This window comes from Oenanthe melanoleuca, chromosome Z (assembly GCF_029582105.1).
Source record: "Oenanthe melanoleuca isolate GR-GAL-2019-014 chromosome Z, OMel1.0, whole genome shotgun sequence".
Lineage (NCBI taxonomy): Eukaryota > Metazoa > Chordata > Aves > Passeriformes > Muscicapidae > Oenanthe > Oenanthe melanoleuca.
In genome coordinates, this window is record NC_079362.1 from 71,993,710 (window position 1) to 72,015,154 (window position 21,445).

A 21,445-nucleotide genomic window follows, 5' to 3' on the forward strand; every position below is an offset into this window, starting at 1 on the left:
CCAGCTGCAGAACAATAACTTTTATAGCCCTTTTCCCCAGACAGTCTCAAAGCCTAGAGTTTGAGACTATAATGAGAAGTTTAGAGCAATTGAAGTCTCTTATTTCATATTCATCTGAATGAGGACAGCCTGGAACCTGGGATATCTCACTTTTTCGTTTAAATAGCTAGACCTTTTTTATCTATGAAAGGGGCCTTGAGTAAAGTAAGGTCTTGTGCTGAACTTGAAGACATCAGGGATGATTCAAGTTATACCTATTAGATTCAGAGCCTTAACTTTGCCTAATTCCTGGATCACATTGGGATTTAGGCAGGAGTTAGCCAATCCACTGTGCAAATTTAGCGGTGCCCAGGGTATGTTTCCAGGGTAAAAGCACAGAGACCAAGAGATTTATTATTCCCATAGATTAAACAGCTGAAAGATGGTGCGGATTAGATGACAATTTGATAGCATCTTTGGCACCAAATTCCTTGTTTGAGAGTGTTCCTGAAATGAACTTATGAGCAACAGAGCAATGGGCTTTGGAGGCACTGCTTGCAATTGTAAAAGGTTTTCATCTCACCTAGTGTTTCCCATGTCATCACGTGGCACTGAACCTTGGATCCTTCCACTGACAGAGGTAAGCAGAAGGGACTCCTTCTTCTGCAGGCTATGCAGCATGAATTACCCTCTTCATGAATCTGTCTCTCCCTTTCTCCTATATGAAAGAAATTGAATATTTGTCTTAAAATATAAACAGGGAAGAAAAGATGGACCTTTCCTGGACCTTCCTGGACCTTTTCTCTTTCTTCCCAAAGCCTTGTCCTAACTGTCACTGAGTTTAATCCATAGAAAACTCTGGGAAATGACCGCTCATTCCAAAGTCTTATACTATAATTGGAAGATGTTCACTAGCATGATGCAGCTTGTTAATTATGAAGCATTAAACATACCAGGCCAGATTTTGACATCTTGACAATGATGACAATCTTGTATACAAATAGTCCTGCTGTAATAAATTGGACCGTTTGTGTAATGGGATCTACCCAAGGCTACAAGTGACTCTGTGAATCCAAATCTGACACCTAATATTTATAACAGGGCGTTAGATGACTCAGGGCTTCGAAACAAAACACAGAGTTTTTCAGCCTCCGGCTACCTGCTTTAATCTCACCGCTGTCAACCGTGACAAAAAGTCAGCACCACATGACAGCTGTTCAGAGACATCCTAATGAGCGGGTGATGTTGGAGGTCCCGGCGGACGTCACCCCGGGAAGCAGAGCTGTGCCCCGGCCCCGCGCCGGCAGCCGCAGCGGAGGAGCGCTGGCCTCCGGGTCAGGGTCGGAGCATGTCGGGTGGCACAAGGAAACCGGCGCCCTCGCCATCCTGCGGCATCTGCTCCAGGAGAGGCATGTCTCTGCACTCCAGCCACGGCACCCCATCAGCATGCACAACCAGAAATAATCCCTGCCCCCCACACCCGACAACTTTGGCTCACCAGCGAGGCCCAAACCATGTATTCTTCAGGGAGCGCAGCAAACCCGGAGACCATAATTAAAATATGTTAATCTACACTGGGCGCTTACCCATGGATAAACACTTCCATTTGGCACAGTTTCCTGCAATCTTCTGAGATTTGCGACTGATCTCAGAGCCCCACTCCTTTCCCTTTTGTCATTTTTGGTCTTACTTTTGAGCCAAAAATAAATAAATAAATAAATATAAAATAAAATTTGAAGTTAAAGAGAGAGACAGGGAGAAAAAAAATCACACTTTTTTCCTCATAAGCTTTGTAATTCCAGTTCATTTTTACTGGGGGTGGGGGAATGCTGTCGCTAAGCTAAGTGTTCATTACAGCCAGGGGGAAAAAATGAGGTTGGCTCCCAGTTTTGCTTATGTTGTTAAAAAGAGCCTCTGAAGCTGCAGTTCTGGAACAGGTCTCCTCTTTCTTTGAAAGCATGCTGTTTGATAGACTGTCATTTGTCCCCTCCTTTCAGAAGAGCCAGCTGGCAGCTAAGTGCTAAAGCCAGTGACTTGCATGTGTTTTTCTGACATTTAACAAATGGGAACAGCTTGCAAATCTGCATTAACTCACTCTGTCTCACAAATAATCATCGGCTACGCGGTGTAGACATTCGAACATTAGCGCAAACACAAAAGGGAGCAGGAGTCTGTGGGAAAAACAAGTTGGCAAATAAAAGATGTTTCACTAAGGGACAGATAAAGCTTTTTTGGTTCAGATGGAGGATTCGGATATAGTTCCTGAAGATGAAGGTAGGTGGAGGTATGAGAAGAAGATGGTGAAAGGAACTAATCCTCTCCCTCGATCCGCAGGGCAAGTTATTGGATTTGCACCTGAAATTATAGTGTCTTTCTCCACCATTCACAAGTGTTTATCACTGAAGCATTTTCATTCTGCAGCCTCCACCTGAGACAGTCTGAGAAAAATACAGAAAGTGCACCCAATGCCACACTGTTTCCTCATCAGTGTTTCTGTGTGGGAGCTTATGGATGTCCCCAGTTGCTTCTTTTTGTAAATTAACACAAGAGTCTGCTACTAGCATAATAAATGCTATGGGATAGTTCAGGTAACAAAGGAACATTGATAAACTCAAAATATGATTGGTACTGAGGCTAAAATATGGAAAACAAAACATTTAATTTCTAGGCTTACACCAGAGATGAGGACTTTTCATTTGAAAAATAAATGCATACCTAATTCCTTTAGCCTCCCTGAAAACTATAGTCACAGCTTTCAGGGAGTGAAAGACAAATCCAACTGTTACTTCATCATAACCTCTCTTTCTTTCCTCCTCCTGGAGACTGAATATGCTCCTGCCCAAGTAACAATGTGGACATTTTCCTCTGGTGTAAGAACACCTGTTTTCTTTGCTGGTAAACACTCTTGTAGGCAATGGGGACAAATGATGTAAAATTATGGGAGAGTTCCACATACAGACCATATGGTTTGCAGTGATCATCTTCCTTTGAAATAACACTCAAGCCAGGACATTTAGACCAAAACACATCTCTTACCTAAGTCCTGTGCCTGGGAGTCATCACAGACTCTGGCACCTGCAAGTACATCTCTCAAGACTGTGAGCAGTGAGTTGCAGTGCAGAATCAATCCCCTTTTTGGGCAAAAGAAAATCCCCACAGCAATGGCACAGTTATAATTTCCAAAAAGAACCTGATGTATTTGAGTGCAATTATAAATTGTTTTGCCAATAGAGTCAAAATATTTTGCAATATTGGTAGCTGGGAAGGAAGCATGCCTTGGCTGCCTCATCTAGCCACCAACATTTTAGAAATGTTGGTGTTCAAAAAAAAGAGTGCACCTGTATTACTGACACAATTTAACCAAGATTATATAAACCATATACTGTACCGCTTTGTCCCTGAATTCCCTTACCCCATGCTACCTGCAGTTTAAAATATGGATTATATGCAAATCTTTTACTTATCTTAGTAATGTCGAGAAAAAAGAAGCCCAGGATCAAACCTCATGTTAGTTTTTCCACTAGGCACAGGTCAGCAGCCTGCAAGAGCCTGTGAGGACACAGCCCTTCTGGAACCTGCCTGGTCTGCAGGTAAAGTCTTAGTGTGCTCAGGACATTGTAGGCAGCTATTCCACTGTGAGCAAAAGCAGCCCCATACTTTCTTAGGTGTGCAAAGCCTGTCCCAAAAGGAACAGCAGAGCCAAAGGTGCTGGATGGCTGTGTCTGCCCTCACCTGAACCTCTGCAGGCAAGTTTCCTTGGGAGTTAAAGGTTCGGGTTTCATTGAATCAGCAACCAGACTTAGTAGCATCCCTGCTTACAGCAGGGAATTGGGATTAAATACTCTCTGTGGTCCTTTCCAACCCTAATGATTCTATGATTCTTGCCAAATAAAATTATTATTTGTGCTTACCTATATTCCTCCTTTGCCCCCCACTGCCCCCCAAATATATAGTCTATAATAAAAAATCATCTGGTCATTTCAATCAGCTACAGGAAGTTCAAGACTGTGACTTATAAATTATATGCACCATTTCTAATTACTATGTCATCTGTTTTCTTTCAAGTAATGGACAATTTCAATGAAGCCTTAAGTAGGAAACTCAAGTCATACTTCCTTGTCACAGATGCACTGTACTTTGTTTGCCTCTTTGAAATATAAGCACTGACATTTTTCCTGTAGCATCCATATTTCTTTTCAGTACTTCCCTCTACATCCTATTCTCTCTCATTCCTTCTCTTTCTCACAACACCTGGCAAGTTTATTCCTGTAAAAATGCCCATCTGTAAAAAATAAACAGAACAATAACACCTTGTAGGTATGATGTAAGTGTTGCTTGAGTTTTATTTTTGTACTGATACTTACATATTTAATTAAACACAGTCCTGGCAGTTTTGTAATTGCTTAAGAGTATTCTAACAAAAGCCTAACTGCTGAAGTGGGCAGAATTGCATATTCCTTCATTTTTCTTGCTCTCCTTTAGCGCATTCTGTGCAGTGCAGCAGTGAGTGTATGATTTACTATTGTCCTGGAACAATCTCTGCAAAACCTTACTTCTGATTCCCCTCCCCACCTCTGCCTGCTCATACACATATCTACACCTTTTCAATCTGGAATGGTCCCAAGGGAAGATCTGATTCACCTCGTACAACTACCTGAAGTCAGTGAAGTTTCACCATCACAGATGAGTTTGGCCCCTTCAAGCAAAGCTCTGTAGTGGATACAAAATATATATTAAACAACCCAAAAAGGTATTCTTTTCCAGATTATGAAGCAGCAGATCAAGTAGACAGATGGAGCAGCAGGCAGACAGGAAAAGATAGTATTTTCACTCAGAAAAAGAAATGGCAAATACTTCCATGGCTGAGCTCAGTGCAGTGTAGCTTTGGAACAAATATTTGAAAGGAATATCAGGGACTTGGAGGCAAGTTGCAACTAAAAAAACTGATGTTGCCAACTGCAAGAAAGGGGGAAGTGTTCTTAGGCATGCTTGTGCCAGGTTCAGCTCCTTGACCCTCTTGATGCTATAGGGTATAACTGGCCAACAGATAGAATCAGTGTGTGACATCTGAAGATACTGGGGTGTATCTTTATAAAACACCACAGAACAACAAAAATAAAACTAACCAGAAGTTTACTTTGAACAACCTTCACCCTAGAAAATAAGTAATTCTCAGACAATAGCTAGTCAAAATTGGGCACTATAGAGTAAAGCTCACATTCAAAAGTTTTGCATATAGTCGTATTACCAAAGACAAATCTTTTGGTGCAAAACTGTTATGCAAGAGCAAATCTCAGTGATGAGATCAATGATAGAGTTATTCCTGAAACTTTGTTTTTGTGAAAAATGTTCCTGCTCACAGTGGCTGCCTTGAAACTAATGAATGGACTTTGTCCTCTGGGAGAACTTGTCCTGTGCTCAAGGAGCTTTAGAGCAGGCCCAAAGCTGTTGGTTTTCTGTGATGAAGCTTGCCATGGGAAAGCAAAGAAATATGAAACAGCAGACAGAGACTGACTTTTCCTAAGGAAAAGTTAGGCCTAGGTAACAAAGTCGTTCCCTACTAACTCTCTAAATCATTTAACACTTTATAACATTTTTAGATGCACATTTCCAACCTGAATCTCATTCATGGTTGTTTTTATAAAGATATTACAGAAATGTTTGGGTTTGCTTTTGTTGTTGTTGTGGGCGCTTTTTTGTTTGTTTGGTATCGTTTTTGTTTTTGTTGTTGGATAATAAGAGACACCAAACAAATATTTGGAGGGTTTAAAACTCAATGACACAGAATACCTTAGAGACAAATCATTTTAGATACTTTTAGAAAATACCTAGTGGCATTTTTTTAGAGAATAAGAAACAGCCTAACCTTTTCATGTACATTGAGCAACAGTATTGATCCACAGACCTCCAGGGACAGCTTATAGGCAGAAGAGGTCAGGAAGAAATGCTCCGTGTTGCATAGCAGGGTGTTCATCGGGAGGAACCACAGAGGAGACATTTGTTATTCACGATTTCCTGGAAAATCTTACTGACCTCTCTCGTGCTACTCTTTGCTGTAAAAAATTTATATGGGGAATGAGGCAAACCAAAGCATCAGATTAAACTACTGAGCCTGGGACCAAATTGGAGAGGTTATCCAGCACAAATAGAAAAACAGGTTTGAGTTCATGCTAAAAAGTCAGACAGAAAGTACAATATCTGAAGCCAAGTACACTTTTAAATTTCTGAGTAGCCCCTGCAATACCATTCTTACAGAACGAAATTGCTCTCCTAGTAACTTTTGGAAATAGACTGTTGTTTCTGGAAGCTAGAATAGGGAAATGAGAGCTGCTGCAATTGAGCTGTCTCTTCTTTAGACCTGCTCCCTATTTCTTCCAGCCTTTACCCCAGAAAATGTAAAAATTGCAAAAAAAACCCAATGCAGGCATTTATGGCTGTGCAGGCATGTGTTTGCATGTATGTGAAAGAGACAGATGGGGAGAGGATTCCTGACCCAGAAGTGTGATTAAATCCAAAGCAGGTTGATAAAGGATCTACTGTACTAGGATGTATTAAAAAAGAGAGTTATTGTATCTTCTGAACTGATCAAGGTGATAAAGTAACTGATCACACAGAAGAGCTGCTGGAACTGCACCCAATTCTACTCTATGAGTAAACAGAGTCCTGTGGCTCATTCAAGAGGCTATAAATTTAAGCTTAGTATTTCAGGTCTATATCTAAAGAGTGACAGAACCTCATATCTCCTGATTCATCCAGAAAGAATGCATCATCTTTTTGTACCAATCTAATCAGAAACACTTTTGCCATGTCCATTTTTCTTTTTTAAGTCAAAAAAAGGCACAGAAGAGATTTAGTTTTGGGTTTTCTTCCCCCCACCCCCCCACCCCCTCCCACTTTCTCCTGGATATGGAAAAAATAAAACCAACCTCGACTTTGCTAAGCCTCTGACACAGATACCCTCACTACATATCTCACACCAGAGCAACTCCTTCCAATCCTGTGCTTTAAGTACCATCTAGTGGTTACAAACATATTTGCATTTCTGTTGTTGGAAGGTCTTTGAATTCAGATTTCTACACCTTTTATTAGATTAACTAGATTTATCATTTTCTGAAATGAAATAAAAAGAAACAGTCTTCTATTTATTCTTTCCTCTTTTTGAAAAAAAATATCTTCATGTCTTTTTACTTTACAGCATCTCAGTTCCACTGCAATATTTAGCAACTTCAGAGAAAAGAGGGCTCAAGAAAAATGTAAATGTGTGTTTTTTCTTTTACTGAGAGAAAATAAATGTCAACACATGATCCAGCATTATCTTTTACTTTTTTAATGATTTTTCCCTTAAGAGTTCAACGCATGTCTCTGAATATGCATTTGAGAATTGGCCTTCAATTTGAGCGATTTATTATTTTTGAAAGTACTGCTCCATCTATCTGCCTATCTTATATTAATATCTCTCTTTGTGTGTTCTCCTTTCCATATTGCCTGCCATCTGTTACATGATCACTGAGAGATAAGCCTGGTTCGCTTGTTTGATTAGTTATCTTGCTTTCTATGTCAGTGGACATTGGTTAAATGCACCCATTGTGTTGCTCTCCTGATATCAGCAAAGTTACACCATAAACAGGGAGAGGTGACCTCCTCTTTCCCACCAAATCTGTGTGATTCTCTTCCAGCACAAGGCTCCAAATGTCAGTTAAGTAATCACATTCAGCCCCATTTAAACAATGGTTTGGGAGAAATTAGATTTTGTCTCGATCTAAAATAGACATTTATGACAGATTAAATGAAAATGTTTAAGACACCTGTCTTCTCCTGATTACAAAAAGTTGCTCATCGATACAGGTCAGGGTCCTTGCTGTCGACCTCCAGTGATGGTCAAGCTCCTCAAAATAGAGCCTTCAGGAGACTCTCCTCTGCCTAACTGGCAGCCCAGGGCAGGAGGGTACCACAGCAGCTCGAAGGGCCTGAAATCAGGAAGGACGAGCTGAGTCCTCATGTGCTTCAGCTCTGCTGATGTGCTGTGAGAGCCATCAGGCAGTGCAGCTCGTGGAGTGAGGGGATGATGCTGTCCAAGGCTCCAGGACTGCTCCAACTACTCCCCAGGATCCACAGCCAGTGCTGTAAGGACAGCCTAAACACCAGCCTGGGAATAAACATCTCTAGGTGTCTAAATTCAAGAGTTTTATTTACAGGCAAAATCCCACTCAATACTTCAGTCAGATAAAATTTGGCAAGACAAACTCCGCCACAGAAGGTTACTAATTTCACCTTGTAAGTCTAACTGGCAAGTGATGTGAGAAAAAGAAAGACAATAAAACATTTATCATTCTCACACTGCCTCAGCACGGGTTATTACCCTCTCTGAGTTTGTCCCCACAAACATTCAATTTGGTGTTTGTCACAAGTGATGGAGCAGGATCCCATAAAGAAGGTCCTGCCGCTGATGGAAAATGTTTCTGTCCCTGGCCCTCAGTCCCAGCTGTTTATGCCCTCTCCCCCACAATGTAGATTTCCAGCAATATTTGCATATAGACATAGTCTAACTGGAGCTACCAAGCTATGTGCATAGGAAGAATTCTTATATAAGTTTAAAAAGACAGTTAAATTCCTTACTGAGAAAAGCACCATTTAACTATTTTCCGTTTGACAAAATTTAGAGATTTCCTCTTTTCCTGACAGAATACTGCTCATGCTGCTTGTATCATACATCATAAATTGCTGCCTAATGTTGAGCTGTGAATTTTTATCCCAGAAGTTCTGCTGGAGATATTTTGACACAAGCACAAGATTTATTCCTGGGCAGCCAGTAGATCTGACATGTGTGATGACAGATATTCTTTTTTCAAATGAGTATAATGACACAGGAAAGAACAGGATCAAACTTAATGTCCCGGAAGTATTTTTCTGTGAGTTGCAAATGTACCTGCATGCATATTTCTGAGGAATCCCCATCAGAAGCAGGGGCACCACATAGGGTTATGGGAACAAGAAGAATGTGCACTTTTGTTTCATCGGGCAAATGCATCTTGCCCACAGGGTTGGGGAGGGCGGGAGGCTGGAATGTGGAGACCTGGACTGCAGCTAGTGGACAGATCCTGCTCTTACAGGGGAAGATATGGCACATCTATGGGCCACAGCACATTTCTGTTATGTTATCCAGAGCGAATAGTTTATTACGTATCATTACCTCCAAACAACAGATAATCAATTTGGATGTGTCCTTATTTACCTGGACAAACACTGAAAGGCTTTGCAATTTAATGGCCTAAGTGTTTGTTAGAACAAATAGACCTATTCAATTCTGAGATCACAGTCAATCTGACGGTTTATAGCTGGTTGGTTTCTGCTTTCGAACTGTGAAACCCTGATTTGTTTTCAAGGTGTAAAATTAGCAGTAACATTTTCACATGCTAACGGATAAGTCCCTTATTGAAACATATGACTGCACTTGCTTGCTGCAGAGTGAAAATAGCCTTGCTCAAAAACCCAGCACAAAGCCTGTGGCCTGCCTGAATTTCACACAGGCCCTGAAGTGATACCAGGTGTGAGCCGACCCAGACACCAGCTGTCTGCTCAAGAGTAAATTTCAACTATTAATATACAGATTGGAGCATGAGGTTTTCCACTCATTATTAAATTATATTATTTGTATACAGCTCTGCAGAGAAGCAATGGAGTGCTTGAACCAAGCACGGGGATTTAAAACAGTAATTCTCTGAAATTACCCTGAAAAGGGGTGTTAAGTCATCTTCCACTGGTTTAGTAACACATTCCACCTTATACCCACACTAGTGTCAATAAGCATAAGATTCAAAAAAATGAAGGAATACATGAACTCAAATGTCTGCTTTGAAGCCAAAGGAGTGAGAAGAGCATACATGGAAATGAAAAGCAGCAAGAGGAGAAAATGCATTTTACCATCTTAAAGAAACAGTTATTTTCTTCTGTTTAGTTGGGTGGGCCAAACTAAATTCTCCAAATCAGCGAGCCAAGATAAATTTTGAAAATATCAAACCAGACTTCAGTGGGAGAGTTGAAGATGGAGGAAGAAAAAGTCTGGCAAATTAAACATCCTGTAAATCTGTCCAGTGTGGAATGAGTACAAACACCATGTTATCCAGCAATATCTCAGCATTAATCTGCTTGAGAGACCTGCTGGAGCTTAGACTTATTTTTAAAAAGTCTATTACGATGCACTGAAAAATATATATATGGAGTGGGTGTGACAAAGGAGATACTGTAAAAACACAGTGACGTCCAAAGAGGATGCTTCAAAGTGGCAAGTGGGTGTTTCCAGCACTCTCTGTCCAGAGCTGCACCCAGATATGCAACTTATCTGCACCTATCTACATTTTTCATTATTTTTCTTTAACTGGAATACTAATTGTTCCCATGAGGAAAGATAATTATACAGTAATAATATTACTACCCCACCTTTCTCCTGTCCCTTTTATTTTAGAGCCCAGTCTCTTTTAAAGTCCCCACATAAAATAGGTTCTATATTCCCCTGTTAATTTTAATAGTACTTTTCTGTAGCTACTCCATTTTGGGTTTGTCTTTTGGTAGGCACAAGTGCCTGTAAGTTCCTGTTAGATTTTTTTTTTTTTTTTTGTTCTTGCCTTTCCTGTAGTTGCATCACTGAAATGATTCACAGATATCACACAACTTCTATGAAGTACAGGTTTTTCCTCTTCCTCAATAGTAACTGATCATTCTTTAAATCAGAAATGACTAAGTTACTTCTAAGCTCATGAATCAAACCACAGAACTGGTTCAAAAGGAAGCCTACTAGCAACCTGAAGAAAAGTCCACATCTGACAAAATGTTTTTATTAAGTCCATTTACATTTTGGCTATCTTACCCCTGGCCGTGTTAAGATGTATTATTTTTTATTTAATAAATATTCGCTTAAATCCCACCTAAATAATAGAAATTGCATATAACAATTTTCTGAATTGGGTGTTGCTTAATCACCAACCTACAAAGAGCAGATGCCCTGTTGGACACATCACAAGCATCTCAAGGTGAGGTTTGTGAGAAGTGAAGCCACACACGACACACAGAACACAACCATCCCAGTAGCTCTAACTCATAGGAGGATATCCATGGGCACAGGGTGCTTCACTGCTATATTCAGTTTCCAGTGATAACTTAAAACATCTCTGTTTTAAGACTAGATCACCTAATAGTAAAGCTAACACAACTGCCCCTGAGGTTTTCCCATCAAAGAGCTTCAAAAGCCTTAGATTTTGTTTGCAGCTCTTCACATAAGTGGTATCTTTCAATATTTTACTGTATTTTCAATTGAAGGTTCTCAGAAAATGGAAAGAAAAAAGCCACAGTGAATCCTTGTCCTTATTACCATTAACACTAATATTATCATTGTCATTATTTGTTACAAAAGTGAGTTCTTTAGCTTTTTACTGCTAAGGCTGCTTACCTCTGTATGTCTGTAAATGATATAGGACAAGTTTTTATTGGAGGTCCTGAATAAACTTAGGGAAACATTTTTGGACCAGGGTGCTAGAAGCATTTATTCAGTGATTTCTAGGGAACCATCTTTAAATTAACTGTGTCTTTATAATACTAAAATTCTGCTTATTCATTACTGACATAGCTTAATTGCTTCACAACCAGGGGGAAAAAAAAAACCTAGAAATAAAACGAAGAAGAAAAAAGAAATGTAGAAAATACCTGCCTGACTTGACCACATTAAGCAGCATGGTGCAGAATATAACTTAACAGTCCAGTGAACTGTCAGTGGCAGAAGTAATTGGAAATTGGTGGGATAGTTCTCTATATGATGGGATAGGAGTTTTTCATGCCTGTTTTTAATGGGCAAATAGCTCTCAGGGCAGCTTCATATTCTGTCATTAATTTGTAAAGATCCTTTATAACATAGAAAAGTTAAGATAGCAAAAAAAAAAAAAAATCCAATTACATGTTTAATGACTTGGCATTTGTGGTAATGCTATCTAGCACTAATTCACCTGTTAGAAAACAGTCTATCTTTTAGTCCCTGGGGTTAATAGAGTGCAAAAGCCTAGTCTTATCTGAGTGTGGGAGAAAAGTGAGTAATTTTTTTTCTACCAATAAGAAAGAAAAGCAATGACAAAATTGATTATGAATTTTCAACTTGCTTTTTTGAGCTTAGCACTTCTATTTATTATTAAACACTTTTTAAAAGAAAATAACAGGTTTTAATTGCTGGTGTCTGACTGCTCCTCTGGATTTTGCAGAGGAACATGAGACTTTTATCCCTTTGTAGCCAACATGAGCACCCACTGGACTGAGGCTTATACCCATATCATGTCAGGGGGCTTCAGAGGCGATGCTGCAGAGCCTGCCCTTGAGATCAAGGCCTGTTTCACTTCCACACAGAAATGGGATCTTTAATAAATATGGTTTGGCCACTTAATAGATGGACGGAAGGATTTATCCTGGCCTCAGCTGCATGCTTATGACCACAGTGAAATCAGCAGTGGATACTTAAATGGGACCAAGAGCAGAATTTGTTCCACAACAGCAAAGAAATACAGCTTATGCAAACACACATATTTATTTTCATGTCTCCCTTTATCAGTCACTGCTTAATTTGCATCTCATCCTGAATAAAAGGTTAGAGAAGGCATTTGTAATGAACACTCCCATTTTAAAACATTCAAATAGTCTGCAGTATAAATTGCATATTCTAACTAACTGATCTGGTGTGAATTTCTGAGTCCACTGAAAGGAAGAGAGGCAGCATTTGCTGTGTTAATGCAACTTCTTTGCTTAATACCAGATTTGTCTGTGTCACAGCTAAACCAGGATTAGCAGCAGAAATGCTAAATTATGTTAGAATTCATACACTCTGTCTAGCCGATGTAAAACATGGAAATACTGTAATGTCAAACAATCAAACAAACAAGAAAACCAACCAACCAACAAACAAAAAATTCAATTGTCATCAGTCCAGTGTCTAAAACTAGGAGTTTAAAGATAAATTTTGTCTACTGTTGGAACACAAACCTTGGAATAAAGACTTATCATCCCTGTTCCTAGCTTAGCTTGTAGTTCATATGCCTGGAGATCACTAATGAAAGCTGAATACTGAGCATCCAGACTAATGAAATCCAGTGAATTCTGTAACCTTGGGTTTTCTGAGCAGGGACCTCCACAACCTGTACCTGAACACTTTAGGGTCATTTACAGTTTCGTCCGTAATGTTGGTTGGAGAAGAAAACATTGAGCTTCATATTTCCAGCTCCTGATCATCTTTTCCTCCTGTGGCACAGAAGATACAAAATCCAACACACCCTAAAAAAATGTGTACCTGTCTGGTGCTTGGAGAATTAACACTTCCAGTATGCCCTTTAGTGATGTGGAGTTACAGAGAAAATACATAAATATCAGCTAAAGGAGAGGATTCACCCCATTTAATATTAGCTCATAAACCAGGGTTTAATACAAGTAGGTCATTTAGGCTCCCTTTACAAGCTCTCTGACAAAAACAGGACTGCAAATGGTGGAACATCCTGACTTCACACAATTACTGAAGGTGAGCATGACTGTACTGCTCTTGAATATTACTGTCTCCTTCCCTTGACTCTAATTCAAGATGAGACTATCCCAGACTGGGTAAAGTTATGTATCCAAACATAACAATTTACTTTTAAAGAAAATAATAATATTTTGTTTATGGCCTGAATCCTTATTTGGATTTGGATACTATGAAAATGGGAATCTTCTGTAACTGGATGGATGGATGGATGGATGGATGGATGGATGGATGGATGGATGGATGGACGGATGGATGGACTTAATTTTTCTTTACTGTATGGGCAAAACCTATGTTTGTGGGTTCGATGTTTGTTATTTTTTAAAAGTTGTTATTATTATTGCTTCTTATTTGGAACAAACTAAAAGACATGTTCAGCTACTTTGGGGACGCATGGGGTGCAGAGTCAAACTTGTTTTCCCCTAAGTTAGTTGAAAGTGATGTGCCCTCATTCCCATGGTAAAGAACATTTCCTTTAGCAGCTGACAAGTTTTTCAAGGTGTTTCTGAACATCCTGTAGGGAAAGCAAATTGTCATCAAAATTGAAAATTCAGAATATGTTTTTTTTTTTCCCTGAAGGTCCTTAGGGCTCTTGAAATGCTAAGCAGAAAACTGAGCTCAATGCATATGGAGGAGATTTTCATATTTTAAAAGTCAGACAGAGTGTCAGCCAGCAGACACAGCAACTCCAAGGATCTTCAAAAAGGCAGAAGCAGAAGTTTACTGCCTGTTCGACGGACACATTATTTTAGCCTGCGTTCTGCAGATTGAGAGGCAGATTGCCTAGGGTCAGAGGGTGACCCTGCCCTGCAGCACGAGTATTATTCCTCCTTTTTTTTTTTTTTAAGTGCAAATTTACATTTGGCTGCAACCTGCCTCCTTAATGATGGATCAGCCTTTTGTGCAGGTATAAGCTCTGATTGATGGGGCACAGGGATAGGAGACGAGAATGGAGAAAACAAGTTTATAAATTTGACATAAGATTTGAATCGCAGCAGGAACTCTGCCAGTCTCCTTAGGCATAAAATTGGACTGGCTGGAGATATGTACTGCATGTGTGATGTTTCAGCACTTACTGCTTTCATTATATCTTTACTTACTCAGTTAACAGACTACTGAACATGCAAAATCTAGCAGACTGTTGTTTTTTTTTAAACAGATTTTATGATGCAGGCAGAGGAGAAAGAACTGAAAAAACTAAAATTACATACCTACATCATAGGATATGATCCGATGTAATTGAATACAATTTACTTGATTTCACTGAACTTAAATTACACCAATTTTCTCTAGGTGGTGACCTGACTCAGTATTCTGATTTGGTTTTAGCTTTTTTTTTTTTTTTTTTTTTCCCACCTTCTGAATTGTCTGTGTTGACATTTCATGTTTCCTAATATTATTATTATTATTATTATTATTATTATTATTATTATTATTATTATTATTATTATTCTTCCTTCCCCTTCTTTGTTTTGGGAATTATACGGCTTATTGACTAAACAGCATTAGAAACCTAAAGTTAATAGACCCAAACTCTTCTCTAGTGCAACGTTATTGAGTTCAAGTTATACAGATATGAATGAATTCAGGAACTCCTCCAAAGAGAGTTATTTCAGAGGCTTATAATATAACAAAATGTAAGTCCAGAGCTTTGTTGTTATTTCAATGGAAATTAAAAGTTTAAACAAGTCCAGTTCTTCATATTCAGCTGATATGATGTGACCTGTGAGTACTGAGAACAAAAATGTAAATCATATCTTGTTTTAATGGATTAGAACAAATATCTCACTATTATCATTATTCATGTCTACCTGTTCCCTGGAGAACTCAAGCTGTAAATGTAACTCAAGTGCACGTCTTCTCCATCATTTCATCATTTGTGGAGGGATTTTAAAAGACATGGAGTTGTGGTACATGGGGACATAGGCTAGGAGAAAGTTTGGCAGTGCTGGGTGAATGGTTGGACTTGATGATTTCAAAGGTCTTTTTCAACCTCAGTGATTCTACGATTTTTAAATTCTATCAATTGCAATGAAGGCAGGGCTGGCTGACTGTTATGACAAATGTCCCAGAGATCAACCGTGAGGATTGGGCTCCTAAAATTACCAAAAATGCACTAATCTGGATTTGGGTCACATAAGGGGAGAGGGAATGGGAGGGCAAATGGGAGGGGGAAGTTTCAGGGAAGGGAAGTTTCAGGGAAGTTTCAGGGCAGTTTCAGGGAAGGGAAGTTTCAGGGAACTTTCAGGAAAGGAAAGTTTCAGGGAAGTTACAGGGAAGTTTCAGGGAAGGGAAGTTTCAGGGAAGTTTCAGGGAAGAGAAGTTTCAGGGAAGGGAAGTTTCAGGGAAGTTTCAGGGAAGTTTCAGGGAAGTTTCAGGAAAGGGAAGTTTCAGGGAAGTTTCAGGGAAGTTTCAGGGAAGTTTCAGGGAAGGGAAGTTTCAGGGAAGGGAAGTTTTCAGGGAAGTTTCAGGGAAGTTTCAGGGAAGTTTCAAGGAAGGGAAGGAAAGTTTCAGGGAAGTTTCAGGGAAGTTTCAGGGAAGGGAAGTTTCAGGGAAGTGAAATTTCAGGGAAGTTTCAGGGAAGAGAAGTTTCAGGAAAGGGAAGTTTCAGGGAAGTTTCAGGGAAGTTTCAGGGAAGTTTCAGGGAAGGGAAGTTTCAGGGAAGGGAAGTTTTCAGGGAAGTTTCAGGGAAGGGAAGTTTCAGGGAAGGGAAGTTTTCAGGGAAGTTTCAGGGAAGTTTCAGGGAAGTTTCAGGGAAGTTTCAGGGAAGTGAAATTTCAGGGAAGTTTCAGGAAAGTTTCAGGGAAGTTTCAGGGAAGAGAAGTTTCAGGGAAGGGAAGTTTCAGGGAAGTTTCAGGGAAGTTTCAGGGAAGGGAAGTTTCAGGGAAGTTTCAGGGAAGTTTCAGGGAAGAGAAGTTTCAGGAAAGGGAAGTTTCAGGGAAGTTTCAGGGAAGTTTCAGGGAAGTTTCAGGGAAGGGAAGTTTCAGGGAAGGGAAGTTTTCAGGGAAGTTTCAGGGAAGGGAAGTTTCAGGGAAGGGAAGTTTTCAGGGAAGTTTCAGGGAAGTTTCAGGGAAGTTTCAAGGAAGGGAAGGGAAGTTTCAGGGAATTTCAGGGAAGTTTCAGGGAAGTTTCAGGGAAGTTTCAGGGAAGGGAAGTTTCAGGGAAGTGAAATTTCAGGGAAGTTTCAGGAAAGTTTCAGGGAAGTTTCAGGGAAGAGAAGTTTCAGGGAAGGGAAGTTTCAGGGAACAGAAGTTTCAGGGAAGTGTCAGGGAAGGGAAGTGTCAGGGAAGGAAGGGAAGTGTCAGGGAAGGGAAGGGAAGGGAAGTGTCAGGGAAGTGTCAGGGAAGTGTCAGGGAAGGGAAGTGTCAGGGAAGTGTCAGGGAAGTGTCAGGGAAGTGTCAGGGAAGTGTCAGGGAAGTGTCAGGGAAGGGAAGGGAAGGGAAGGGAAGGGAAGGGAAGGGAAGGGAAGGGAAGGGACAGGGAAGGGAAGGGAAGGGAAGGGAAGGGAAGGGAAGGGAAGGGAAGGGAAGGGAAGGGAAGGGAAGGGAAGGGAAGGGAAGGGAAGGGAAGGGAAGGGAAGGGAAGGGAAGGGAAGGGAAGGGAAGGGAAGGGAAGGGAAGGGAAGGGAAGGGAAGGGAAGGGAAGGGAAGGGAAGGGAAGGGAAGGGCTCTTTTCTAAAACTCCATTCTTATCCGTTTTTATAGGATAACCATGTGCTAACCACCCTTCAACTGTGGTATTTGAATAGCAGAAACTCTCTCTGCTGTACATCCAGCATGTAAAGTCTTTCTCAGGATATTACTAGAGGGAAAAAGGCAGTTGCTAAGTCAGTTTTGTTCCAGTTCATTAGTGAACCAAAGTCATTATCATCTCACAGATGCACTAAGAGTTATATATAGTTCCTAGTTGTCTCAGTCCAGTTTTTAGTGGACAGATGTCAACATTCAGGGAAGATAAAACTAGTCTGACAACACAGCTACTTTCAACTTTTGCTGAAAGTCTTTACAAGCAATGTGGGATATGGCTGGACATCTGATCAGCCCTCTTCCCTCTCGTGGTAGTCCCACCAGCAGAAAATAGATGGTGTATGAGGAATCACTGTTGTCCTCTGGAAGATGGCATATATTTCTTGGTGGGATTGAGAGGTTACATATTTCTCTGTGGCTATCAGTGGAATGTGAACTGCAAGTGACACTTCTGCTTTAAAACAAGAAAAATAGCTCCATTCCCTCCAAAGAGAATTGTGTCAGCAGCAGACCTCTCTATTGCTCCCACTGTTTTCTCAGTGCTTCACCTCATCAGACTTCTGGGAGCTGACAAACTATCACACTGAAAAACAGAGGAGGAGTAGGGGAGATTCTAATACATGAGCAGAGCAATGAAGAGTGTAAATATCAAGCTTGTTGTATTTTATTCCAATTACAAGAATGGCATAATATCAGCAAGTAACTCTACATAGGTGTAGCTAGCCAGTTACTTGTAGTCTTCACGAGGAAAAAATAGATTTCTCTTGGTGTACTTTTTACCCAAAGAAATTTTAAACACTTACACATGCTGAGTTAAAATGGTGTTTCAAGATCAAACACTTAAGTAAATGTTAGAGCACTACAAGAAGATGTTTCTGAGCTGTCCTGGGGCAGAAAGCAGGGGCTTTCCCCACTGCATCCCCCAGAAAGAACTGAAGACTTGCAGAGTTGACAGGGCAGGTCCAGACTAAGGCATCAGGCACGTCTGTGGGGATAGGACATTAGTCTAAGAGTGAGAATTGGCTCAGTAGAGTCCACGGCTAGATCAGGAAGGGCTGTGGTGGAGAAGACTGATTCCTGTGGCCCTGCCTGGACATAGAACTCCCTGAAATGGGATTGTAGGCCATAAGAAGGAGGGACTGGCCACCAATAAGTCCTAATAGTCCTTCATGTCACTCTCAGCTTTACTCCAAGCCTAGAAGGGACAGATGCCCCTTCTGTTGGCACAATGAAGGTCAGAATTTGCACCAGGAATCTTGACACTCTTGTTTGCTTCCAGAACATGTTCCTGCTATCAAACATATATATAGTTGCATACTCATTCACTCCTGGGATCTCTTGTGGTATATATATCTATTAGTCTCCTTAGGAAGAAACCCAAGCAGAGCTGCCAGGAGTTTGCTTATGGGTGTGCTACAGATCAGCAACAGAACAGATGTGCCTCGTTTGAAATGCAAACACGTGGAATAATTCTGCCCTGCTTCAAGAGGCTGAAACAAGAAACATGCAACCACCACAAAGGGCTCATGTGCCCTAGATGTCACACCAGAAAAACCTTCCTGCAGGCAGAAAAATGACCCTTAAGTTGTATGATCACAGAATGGTTCGGATTGGAGAGGATCTTAAAGATCCTCTAGTTCCAACTTCCTCCTCCTCTGCTATGGGCAGGAACACCTTTCACTACACCATGCTGCTTCATGCTCCATCCAACCTGGCCTTGAACATTTCCAGGGACAGAGCAACCAAAACTTCTCTGGGAAATCTGAGCCAGCACAGTCTGCAACTACATCAGGCACTTTGAGCTGGAAAACACACATAAATAATCATATCTTTTGGCCACAGGAGTGGTCGCTGAAGCTTAGAAGAGAGAAGAGCTGGACCAGTTGGGCTATGGATGGACCACTCTGCAGGGGCCAGATCAAGAGAGGGCAGCCATGAATCATATACACTACTTGACTCAGGGGCAACAGCCCATTGTGCTTGCTTTTATCATTTAGTGCAGATGCTGCCACAAATGTCTGTGTGCCCTGAAGTACACAGAGATGTGGCAGCAGAGAATAAAATAGGAAAATGTCCTAATCTAGCTCTGCATCTGCTCCACTGGGAAAGGCCCTGCTCAGCTTTACAGGTTGTAGGTGTGTGGCAATACAAGACACCAATCCAGCCAGAACTGCGTCAGAGCACACGCAATGGCTCTGGACGTTCATCACTACCTCTTCCAAGTGCCTCAGAACCCTTCAAGGTGAAAAATACTCTTTCTATCTGCCTCTGTGGCAGTATCTGAGAACCTAGAAATGTAAGGTTATTAATATGAGAAAGTGATATAAAGTGACATTTCTGATTGAAATAGTATCTTTTCTCAATTTCATTGTCAAAAAAGTCTCTCTTAAACATTTTTCTCTTTTTGCCTCACCTAATTTACTTATCTAGTTAGACACATCGGAATCAGAAAAAGTTGAGAGAAAAACCACTCCAGAAACTTTTTTAATGCCTTTTTCAGAGGCCTTCTGTAATTTTTTCTCTTAGTTTTTACTTTCTTCTTTTTGTTTTACACAAAGCTTTAATAATTACCTAAAAAGGCTTGTAAGTGGTGCAATAGACTGCAATTTTATCAAACTGATACCACTAATTCCATTAACTGAGAAATAATCTAATTTTTCCTGACAAAAACAATCATACCAAAACAAGTACACACATGTGAATGTACTTATTGTTTGTGCACAGAGACATACATTGCTTAGCTTTAACACAGTGAGATTTGTCTTTTAATTTTTTGCAGGTTTATGCTTTATTTTTTCTTCGCACCCAAGGAGAAAAATATGTTTGCTTATTCCTGTTATGGAAAGCAGAGATTTTATGTTAAAAAAATAAAAAAAAAATCAGGGATGGGACCAAAATAACAAACAAACAGAAGTAATAAAAAATTATGAGGCAGGAAAAAAAAAACAGCAGCTGCCAGGACTGCTGGAAATGTAAATGCAACTAGAAAATGGAGAATTAAGACAGAAAAGATGAATAAATGATCACCTTTACGGTACAGAGGAATTTGTTAAATTAATTATACTTAAATTTTGCACTCATGATACATGCCAGCATGGTAGTAGTGGAAAGCAAAGACTTCATCTTAGTGATGTGTGTTCTGGGTTATGGACTTCTCTATTTGCTTTGGAAAAAAAGGAAGGAAAGACCTTCTGATCACACCACCTGAGGGAAAAAAAAATAAAAAAGGGTTGAGGTGAAAAAGTCCTTCTTCACTTAAAAGAAGCACTGCTCCCCTGCTTTGGCCTCTTCCCTCATACCTGCTGACTTGCAGAAGAGGAGTAGCTGAGATGTCCTTCCACATGCACCTTGTATGAAAAATACTTAATTAATCATAATGGAGGCGCTTTGCTGGAAAAATTATTAACTCTGAAGTTCTGTGTATAATAGTGTAGTTGGATGGAGCTTTGAGCTCTGGGGGGAGCCCCTGATCTAGAGGAAGGTGTATCTGCCCATGACAGGAAACTGGAAATAAAGTAGCTTTAAGTTCCCTTCCAAGCCAAACTATCCCATGAGGATCCACCTTCCACGAGGATGGTGGAAGGTCTTAAGGTGAAGCCTTAAGAGCAGCAGCAGAGGTGACTTGGTTTGTTAGGCCTGGAGGAGACTGAGGGGTCACCTCACTGTGTTCTTCGAGATCCTCATGAGGCGAAGAGCAGGGGCAGATGCCGATCTCTTCACTCTTGCAACCAGCAAAAGGATCTGAAGGAATGGCATGAAGCTGAGAGAGGCGAGATTTAGGTTGGATTTCAGGAAAAGGTTTTTCTCCCAGAGGGTGGCCGGGCACTGGAGCAGGCTGCTCAGGGACGTGGTCACAGCACCAAGCCTACCTGAGTTTAAGAAGCCCTCAGGTAATGCTCTCACATGGTTCCTACCGTGTAGTTGGGGTACCTTGTGCAAGGCGAGGATCTGGACTCGATGACCCTTATGAGTCCCTTCAAACTCAGGATATTCTGTGAGGCTGTTGCCAGGCTCCAGCCCTCTCCGCCCTCAGGCGGCGCGGAAGCCATCCCGCACGCAGCCGCTACCATCCCTACCAATCCCGCCGCTGCGCGCCGCCGCCACGCTCGGGGCCGCGCACCCACAGCGCCGGCGGTGGGAGGGGCGAGACGGGGGCCGCGGGCCGGCGGCCATTTTG

At 40.9% G+C, this 21,445-nt stretch overlaps 1 long non-coding RNA gene across 1 annotated transcript; it reads right to left on the reverse strand.

The window, feature by feature from the left end:
* Positions 1-15,134: 15,134 nt before the first annotated feature.
* Positions 15,135-21,445, reverse strand: LOC130264984 (uncharacterized). Its single transcript, XR_008842538.1, has 3 exons — positions 20,568-21,445; positions 20,001-20,472; positions 15,135-15,245 (listed from the first exon to the last, which is right to left on the reverse strand). It is a non-coding gene; the product is annotated as an uncharacterized LOC130264984 (long non-coding RNA).